The sequence below is a fragment of the Salmo salar genome, chromosome 11 (assembly GCF_965601325.2).
Source record: "Salmo salar chromosome 11, fSalSal1, whole genome shotgun sequence".
In the NCBI taxonomy this organism is placed as follows: domain Eukaryota; kingdom Metazoa; phylum Chordata; class Actinopteri; order Salmoniformes; family Salmonidae; genus Salmo; species Salmo salar.
The window spans coordinates 78,555,750-78,565,866 of NC_138301.1; positions in this window are offsets into that span (position 1 = coordinate 78,555,750).

The window sequence follows — 10,117 nt, forward strand, 5'->3', positions numbered from 1 at the left end:
GGCTGTCTGAACACACACAATTTTGATTTGGTCACTTATAACAGTCAGTATTCCATAAATGGATTTGAAAACAAAACTGATTTGAGCATTACTGGGCATCGGAATATATAATAAACAGAGTAGCAGCAGCGTAAATTATGATTGCATGTGAGTGTGTGTGTGTGTGTAGAGTCAGTATAAATGCGTGTGCATGTAATGTGTGTGTTAGAGTGTCAGTGTTCGTGAGTGTGTAGAGTCCTGTAATTGTGCAAAAATAAAAGGGTCAACTCAGATAGTCTATGTAGCCATTCTGTTAGCTATTTAGCAGTCTTATTTATGGCTTGGGGATAGAAGCTGTCCAGGAGCCTGTTGGTGTCAGACTTGATGCACCGGTACCGCTTGTGGTGCTGAAGCAGAGACAACAGTCTATGGCTTGGGTGGCTGGAGTCTTTACTGATTTTCCGGGTCTTCCTTTCAAAACGCCTGATATAGAGGTCCTGGATGGGAAGGAGCTTGTCCCAAGTGATGTACTGGGCTGTCCGCACCACCCTCTGTGGTACCATGTGATCGAGGGCGGTGCTGTTGCCATACCAAGCAGTGATGTAGCGAGGATGCAGTGATGAAACCCACTATCTGCAGTTCATTGAATACCGGTCAAAGTTGTTTAGCATAAGTGTCTACTAAATGACCATACTTTAGGCTGTATGATGCAATCAGATCAGATTGTCTTTTCCAGAGCGAAGTTAGGGAATAGTGATGTGTAATGTGCTACCTTATACCAACTGCATAGTGATTGCAGTCACAACTTTATGGCATTGTTGGCATCATGTTGCAAGTAACTGAGCAAACAGGACTAAAGTGTGTTTAATGATGCATTGTGAGCGGGCAAACTGAACTTGTAAATACTGATTGTGCACGCTGATATACAGTACCAGTCAAAAGTTTGGACACACCTACTCATTCAAGGGTTTTTCTTTATTTTTACATTGTAGAATAATAGTGAAGACATCAAAACTATGAAATAGCACATATGAAATCATGTAGTAACCAAAAAAGTGTTAAACAAATAAAAATATATATATTTGAGATTCTTCAAAGTAGCCACCCTTTGCCTTGATAACAGCTTTGCACACTCTACGCATTCTCTCAACCAGCTTCACCTGGATTGCTTTTCCAACTGTCTTGAAGGAGTTCCCACATCTGCTGAGCACTTGTTGGCTGCTTTTCCTTCACTCTGCTGTCCAACTCATCCCAAACCATCTCAATTGGGTTGAGGTCGGGTGATTGTGGAGGCCAGGTCATCTGATGCAGCACTCCATCACTTTCCTTCTTGGTCAAATAGCCCTTACACAGCCTGGAGGTGTGTTGGGTCAAATGATAGTCCCCTAAGTGCAAACCAGATGGGATGGCATACCGCTGCAGAATGCTGTGGTAGCCATGCTGGTTAAAAGTGCCTTGAATTCTAAATAAATCCGCAACCGTGTCACCAGCAAAGCACCTCCACACCATCACACCTCCTCCTCCATGCTTCACGATGGGAACCACACATGCAGAGATCATCCCTTCACCTACTCTGCGTCTCACAAAGACACAGCGGTTGGAATCAAAAATCTCAAATTTGTACTCAAATTTGTACAAATTTCCACGGTCTAATGTCCATTGCTCGTGTTTCTTGGCCCATGCAAGTCTCTTCTTCTTATTGGTGTCCTTTAGTAGGGGTTTCTTTGCAGCAATTTGACCATAAAGGCCTGATTCACGTAGTCTCCTCTGAACAGTTGATGTTGAGATGTGTCTGTTACTTTGATTTCTTTTTATTTGAATCTTTATTTAACCAGGCCAGTTGAGAACAAGTTCTCATTTACAACTGCGACCTGGCCAAGATAAAGCAAAGCAGTGTGACACAAACAACATAGAGTTACACATGGAATAAGCAAACGTACAGTCAATAACAAAATAGAAAAGTCTATATACAGTGTGTGCAAATGAAGTAAGATTAGTGAGGTAAGGCAATAAATTGGCCATAATGGCAAAATAATTACAATTTAGCAATTAAACACTGGAGTGATAGATGTGCAGAAGATGAATGTGCAAGTAGAGATACTGGGGTGCAAAGGAGCAAAAAAATAAATAACAATAGGGGGATGAGGTAGTTGGGTGGGCTATTTACAGATGGGCAATGTACAGGTGCAATGATCTGTAAGCTGCTCTGACAGCTGATGCTTAAAGTTAGTGAGGGAGATATGAGTCTCCAGCTTCAGTGATTTTTACAATTCGTTCCAGTCATTGGCAGCAGAGAACTGGAAGGAAAGGCGGCCAAAGGGGGAGTTGGCTTTGGGGGTGACCAGTGAAATATACCTGCTGGAGCGCGTGCTGCGGGTTGGTGCTGCTATGGTGACCAGTGAGATGAGATAAGGCGGAGCTTTACCTAGCAAAGACTTGTAGATGACCTGGAGCCAGTGGGTTAGGCGACGAATATGAAGCGAGGGCCAGCCAACGAGAGCATACAGGTCGCAGTGGTGGGTAGTATATGGGGCTTTGGTGACAAAACGGATGGCACTGTGATAGACTACATCCAGTTTGCTGAGTAGAGTGTTGGAGGCTATTTTGTAAATTACATTGCTGAAGTCGAGGATCGGTAGAATAGTCAGTTTTACAAGGGTGAGTCTGGAAGGAGAGTTTGCAGTCTAACCAGACACCTAGGTATTTGTAGCTGTCCACATATTCTAAGTCAGAACCGCCCAGAGTAATGATGCTGGACGGGCGGGCAGGTGCGGGCAGCGATCGGTTGAAGAGCATGCATTTAGTTTTACTTGTATTTAAGAGCAGTTGGAGGCCACGGAATGAGAGTTGTATGGCATTGAAGCTCGTCTGGAGGGGAGTTAACACAGTGTCCAAAGAAGGGCCAGAAGTATACAGAATGGTGTCGTCTGCGTAGAGGTGGATCAGAGACTCACCAGCAGCAAGAGCAACATCATTGATGTATACAGAGAAAAGAGTCGGCCTGAGAATTGAACCCTGTGGCACCCCCATAAAGACTGCCAGAGGTCCGGACAAAAGGCCCTCCGATTTGACACACTGAACTCTGTCTGAGAAGTAGTTGGTGAACCAGGCGAGGCAGTCATTTGAGAAACCAAAATAATTTTTATTTCTTTATTCATTTTTTCATTACTCCATGATTCCATATGTGTTATTTCATAGTTTTGATGTCTTCACTATTATTCTACAATGTAGAAAATAGTAAAAATAAAGAAAAACTCTGGAAAGAGTTGGTGTGTCCAAACTTTTGACTGGTACTGTACCTATCTATGAGAAGTAAGTTGTACAACTTCTAACTTAAGAACATTGACACAGAACACTTGTGACACCGATATGAAGCAAGACACAGGACAAGTCTCTGTTACACTTTTTTATCTAAATGGAATAACTATGTCATGGTGGCATTTATATTTATAGACCCTGGCCCTCTGCATCACACAAAGACTGACGTACTGGAGAGAGCATGGTCATAGTAGAGACAGAGGACAATCGTAAGCATGAATACACACAGCCCTCAACAGCTCCTTGTGAAGTGGCCCACTTTGGCTGAATTGTCTTCAGGGATCGGATTGAAACAGATAAGGCCAATGATGATGTAGGTATGGGTCCCCCCTCATAGAAGGGGAATCAAATCAAATCAAATTTTATGGACCCATGCCAAATCTTTTCAGCCTGCCCTCTTCACAACTGTCTTGGTGTGCTTGGACCTTGTTGGTTTGTTGGTGATGTGGACACCAAGGAACTTGAAGCTCTCAACCTGCTCCATTACAGCCTCATTACAGCCCCATTACAGCCCCATCCTTTTCTTGTAGTCCACAATCATCTCCTTTGTCTTGAACACGTTGAGGGAGAGGTTGTTGTCCTGGCACCACACGGACAGGTCGCTGACCTCCTCCCTATAGGCTGTCTCGTCAGTGATCAGGCCTACCGTCTTTGTGTCATCAGCAAACTTAATGACGGTGTTGGAGTCGTGCCTGGCCGTGCAGTCGTGAGTGAACAGGGAGTACAGGGGGACTGAGCATGCTCCCGAGGGGCCGCTGTGTTGAGGATCAGCGTGGCAGATGTGTTGTTACCTACCCTAACCACCTGGGGGCGGCCCGTCAGGAAGTCCAGGATCCAGTTGCAGAGGGAGGTGTTTAGTCCCATGGTCCTTAGCTTAGTGATGAGCTTTGAGGGCATCATGGTGTTGAACACTGAGCTGTAGTCAATGAATAGCATTATCACATAGGTATTCCTTTTGTTCAGGTGGGAAAGGGCAGTGTGGAGTGCAATAGAGATTGCATCATCTGTGGATCTGTTGGGGCGGTATGCAAATTGGAGTGGGTCTAGGGTTTCTGGGATAATGGTGTTGATGTGAGCCATGACCAGCCTTTCAAAGCACCTCATGACTACATACGAGAGTGCTACAAGTCGGTAGTCATTTAGGCAGGTTACCTTAGTGTTCTTGGCACAGGGACTATGGTGGTCTGCTTGAAACATGTTGGTATTACAGACCCGGACAGGGAGAGGTTGAAAATGTCAGTGAAGACATTTGCCAGCTGGTCAGCGCATGCTTGCATTTCACGTCCTAGTAATCCGTCTGGCCCTGCGGCCTTGTGAATGTTGACCTGTTTTAAGATCTTACTCACATCGGCTGCGGAGAGCGTGATCACATAGTCATCCAGAACAGCTGGTGCTCCATTGCATGTTTCAATGTTTAGCTCGTCCGGTAGGCTCATGTCAATGGGCAGCTCTCGGCTATGCTTCCCTTTGCAGTCTGTAATGGTTTGCAAGCCCTGCCACTTCTGACGAGTGTCAGAGCCGGTGTAGTACGATTCGATCTTAGTCCTGTATTGACACTTTGCCTGTTTGATGGTTCGTCGGAGGGCAAAGCGGGATTTCTTATAATCTTCCAGGTTAGAGTGCCGCTCCTTGAAAGCGTTAGCGCTAGCCTTTAGCTCAGTGCGGATGTTGCCTGTAATCCATGGCTTCTGGTTGAGGTATGTATGTACGGTCACTGTGGGGACGACGTCATCCCTTGTGTGTTCCTGCGGTTGGGTGGTGTGTATGTGTGTCTGTCTGTCTGCACAAGTGTGTGTGTGTGTGTGTGTGTGAGAGTAGGCCTTTCTCTTATGGGATAACTTTGCCTGTTTGGATACACAGGCTTTCCCAAGGTTCCCCCACTGCCTATGTGCTGCCACTGTGGCAGATGCTAATTTAGGTAATGGGTGAAATCCATTTTTAACCCCAGCGGGAGGACAACTACGTCATTGTCAGGGTTGGGTAGGTTACTTTTAAAATGTAAGCCGTTACTGTTATACACTTATATCTCCCTCTAACTTCAAGCCTCAGCTGTCAGAGCAGCTTACCGATCACTGTACATGTACACAGCCAATCTGTAAATAGCACACCCAACTACCTCATCCCCATATTATTACTTACCATCTTGCTCTTTTCACCCCAGTATCTCTACTTGCACATCATCATCTGCACATCTATCACCCCAGTGTTAATGCAAAATTGTAATTATTTTGCCTCTATGGCCTATTTATTGCCTACCTCCCTACTCTTCTACATTTGCACACACTGTACATTGATTTTTCTATTGTGTTATTGACTGTACATTTGTTTGTGTAACTCTGTGTTGTTTTTGTCGACTGCTTTGCTTTATCTTGGCCAGGTTGTAGTTGTAAATGAGAACTTGTTTTCAACTGGCCTACCTGGTTAAATAAAGTTGAAATACATTTTCAAAAGTTACTAGTTACCTGTCCAAAATTCTTATCAGAAACGTACATTTTGGATTACCCAAACTCAGCAATGTAATATGACTACTTTGAGTTACTTTCCCCTTAAGAGGCATTAGAAGAAGACAAAAAAATAATATTACCAATTGAATGACGTCTATTGCAGGATAAATCAATGTTAGAGTTTAAATAGCTGGCCATAAATGGATGTTACATTTTATTTTATGGGTTACGAAGGCTTCTAACCCATTGCTTTCTACTTCAATACAGATAATAAAACAAGTAGGCAATATATTTACATTAAAAACCAAAGTCTGTCAGATTTCCAGTGATTTCAATTAATTAAATACCCTGTGATTTTCGAGAAAAGGACTTGGAAATATGGATTTTTCTAATTGTTTTACCTGAACATAACCCAAATACAAAGGACTTATTACCCTACTCTGTTGTTTATGTTTTTGTCATGGAGGGCTCGTTGCTTCAAAACATAGTTAAAAAATAAATGCTGCTCTCAAGGAATGGCATTCTTTTGAGTACTACTGAAAATTGCTATTTGCATGACATATGAAAAATGTAATGCCATATGTTGCATTTGCTTTAGGCCTATTTTTTTTTATTTTTTGGGGGCGACCCCATAGAATTACGAATTAGAATTCTTCATTTATTTAATAAGATCTCTATGGGTGACACTTTGATGTCTCGATAATTTGTAGATGTTGAAGTCTATCCAACTCACAGATTACAGTTACAGTTTCTTTTGTAATCCGTTACTCCCCATCCCTGGTTATTGTAGCTTGAGTAACCATTAGGCAACTGTCACTGGTGTAGAGAGGAGTAGGCAGAAGACAGTCGCAGGTTTAGAACTACTGAATTTATTTAAGCACCATAGATCAAAGCCGGACAAAACCCAAACGCTGTTGTGCTCAAAATATATCTTCATAACAAAAAGGCATAGGGCGAACCCAAAGTGCAAAACATAAATTAATCAGGAAATAGGAGAGATTCCTCTCAGGAAAACAAGTAACATTTACAAAGACAAATGGCAGGGAGTATATATACAGTGATAGAGTGGGGATTGGAACCAGGTGTGTGTAATGATGATGAGACAAGTCCGGGGTTGATGAGTGAAGGGAGTTTGCCAGCAGTTGGTTCGGGAGCAGCTAGAAAGCCGGCGATGCCGAACACCTGAGCTGGACAGGAGGGGGAGCCAAAGCGAAGGCTGGTGTGACAGCAATTCACCTGTGTTTGTGTGTCAGGAAATTGTACACCTATTATACACTCTATTCTCCTATAGTCAGTATCCTAACCCATGTTGCTTATTATCACACTATAGTTATACAGAGGCTATAATCAGGTTGTTCAATATGTAACTTTTAACTCTGGGTAAATGTAAAAATTTCTCCAGAAATATTTTCCATAAATTGAAAATTAAAAAGGGGCACACCAATGAGCAAAACCATGTATTCTCAGCCTAAAACAAAAGATTGTGAATGTGAACATCTCTCCTCTAACCTTCGATCTCTGTCTCTCTCTCTTTGTAGGTTCGACGTGGATAATGGCTCGTCTCCAGGGCGCATCCCGCTGGACCCCATGGTCAGCCCGGGGTCAGGGCTCATCCTGCAGGCCAACTTTGTCCACAGCCAGCGAAGAGAGTCCTTCCTTTACCGCTCCGACTCGGACTACGACCTTTCACCCAGGTCCATGTCCAGAAACTCCTCCATCAACAGTGACGTGTGAGAGCAAATCCTACACATCTCTTGTACTTGATCTCTTCTGTGTCTCCCTCTGCTTACCTCTGTTGGTTGTGGCTTTCTTTCTTTATGTAATAATACAAATTATAGATGTAGAATCTTCATTTGATCACCCTGTTGCAGGAGAACATTCCTAGCTAGGCTCCGTCTACCTGACTCCTGTGTTGCACTGAGGTCTAACTGGTGTTTAACTGACCTTATTTAAGACCATCTGAATGAAAAGTAATTCATCTGCCAGTGGACAAAACTGGAGAAAAGTGGGTGAAATGATGCCAGTGTGTGGTTGTAATGATGCCCTGAATGACAACTACACTACAAAACCAACTTGCTCAGTGTCCTTCATTTTGTGTCTGGTGATAAGGGTAATTGGTGGCACTCCGATAAACCGTAGCGAGTTTGGCTCAGTGTCCTCCATTTTGTGCCTTATCGATAGGAATTAACCACCTGTAGAGGCCAGGCCTGACCTCACGACGGTCTGAGCCATTAGTGGAAAGTAAGTGACAGTCCTGCTGACGAAGTCCAGTCGGTTACACTTAGGTTCACACCTCCTTCATAATGGCCAATGCACTGCCATGGTTATGACACAATCAGTACCATGTTCACCTGACTACTGACAGTCATAACACAAACTGTTGTTTAAGCAAGCTAGTTACCTAGTTAGCAAGTGCTATAGTGCTCGCCAGCTTGTACAGTAGTCCTAAAAAACGGAAATGAACCTCTGGTTTGTTCAGCCATTCCTATGGGAGAAATGAATGAGGAAAGAATGGGGTTTGGTTAGCATGACCTTTATGAATTATGAAGCCTTTGTGTTTTATGTTTGTTTTGATTACATACATTATCAAAAAATTCACATTCGGAAAGTACTCAGATCCCTTGACTTTTTCCACATTTTGTTACATTACAGCCTTATTCTAAAATGGATGAAATCGTTTTTTTTCTCCCTATATCAATATACACACAATAAGCCATAATGACAGACATTTTCGTTTTGCAAATGTATTTAAAAAATGTATGAAATATCACATTTACATAAATATTCAGACCCTTTACTCAGTACTTTGTTGAAGCACCTTTGGCAGCGATTACAGCATTGAGTCTTCGTGGGTATGACGCTACAAGCTTGGCACACCTGTATTTGGAGAGTTTCTCCCATTCTTCTCTGTAGATCCTCTCAAGCTCTGTCAGGTTGGATGGGGAGCGTTGCTGCAAAGCTATTTTCAGGTTTCTCCAGAGATGTTTGATCGGGTTCAAGTCCGGACTCTGGCTGGGCCACTCAAGGACATTCAGAGACTTGTCCCGAAGCCACTCCTGCATTGTCTTGGCTGTGTGCTTAGGGTCATTGTCCTGTTGGAAGGTGAACCTTCACCCCAGTCTGAGGTCCTGAGAGCTCTGGAGCAGGTTTTCATCAAGGATCTCTCTGTACTTTTCTCCTTTCATCTTTGCCTCGATCCTGATTAGTCTCCCAGTCCCTGCCGTTGAAAAACACCCCCACAGCATGATACTTGGTTACATGGTTACATCAGACCAGAGAATCTTGTTTCTCATGGTCTGAGAGTCCTTTAGGTGTCTTTTGGTAAACTCCAAGCGGGCTGTCATGTGCCTTTTACTGAGGAATGGCTTCCGTCTGGCCACTCTACCATAAAGGCCTGATTAGTGGAGTGCTGCAGAGATGGTTGTCCTTCTGGAAGGTTCTCCCATCTCCACAGGGGAACTCTGGAGCTCTGTCAGAGTGACCATCGGGTTCTTGGTCTCCTCCCTGACCAAGGCCCTTCTCCCCCGATTTCTCAGTTTGGCCTCGCGGCCAGCTCGAGGAAGAGTCTTGGTGGTTTCAAACTTCTTCCATTTAAGAATGATGGAGGCCACTGTGTTCTTGGGGACCTTCAATGCTGCAGACATTTTTTGCTACCCTTCCCCAGACCTGTGCCTCGACACAATCCTGTCTCGGAGCTCTACTGATTATTCAGTAGAGCTCAGGACCAGACCAGGACCTGGACCAGAGCTAGGCGTTTTGATGTTTTTGTACACTGGTCATTTATTCAGAATTCATTTATTTATCAGAATTGATTTATCAGAATTCTCACATGAAAATGCAAGATACCTACAGATGTTAAACACAATTGTGCTTCGACAAACATCCACAGAATTGGAATGTGTAGCCATCAGTCTGTCAGCAGATGGAGCTACATATTTTGCTGACTCTAAAGCCATTACATCATCAGAACCAAAACTAAATTAAAACATATAGAATATTGTGGTATGCACAAATTCATTTGAGAAGGTGACTGTGGCTTTTCGACAAAATGAACAACAGTGTACAATGTTTGTTTTATTTGGCTCAGAGGAGGCTTGTTTGCTCAGTCATGGTAAGTCAAAACCCTGTGTGCAACATGTAAAGGCCCATGGGAGCTCTGTAATCCTGCCCGATATGCGAAAAGGTAATTAGGAGCACTATCAGGTGATTCCATAATGACATGCAACTGATATGTCTCCAGCGGCCTGAAGGAGTTGAGGATGGGCGACCTTAAGCCATGTTGCACTTTGAACCTAGCCTGGGTGCCAGTGTATTATTGCTTCATAGCCATTGTTGGAAATCATGCAAACTTGTCGATTGCTCAAACAGTCTGGCTA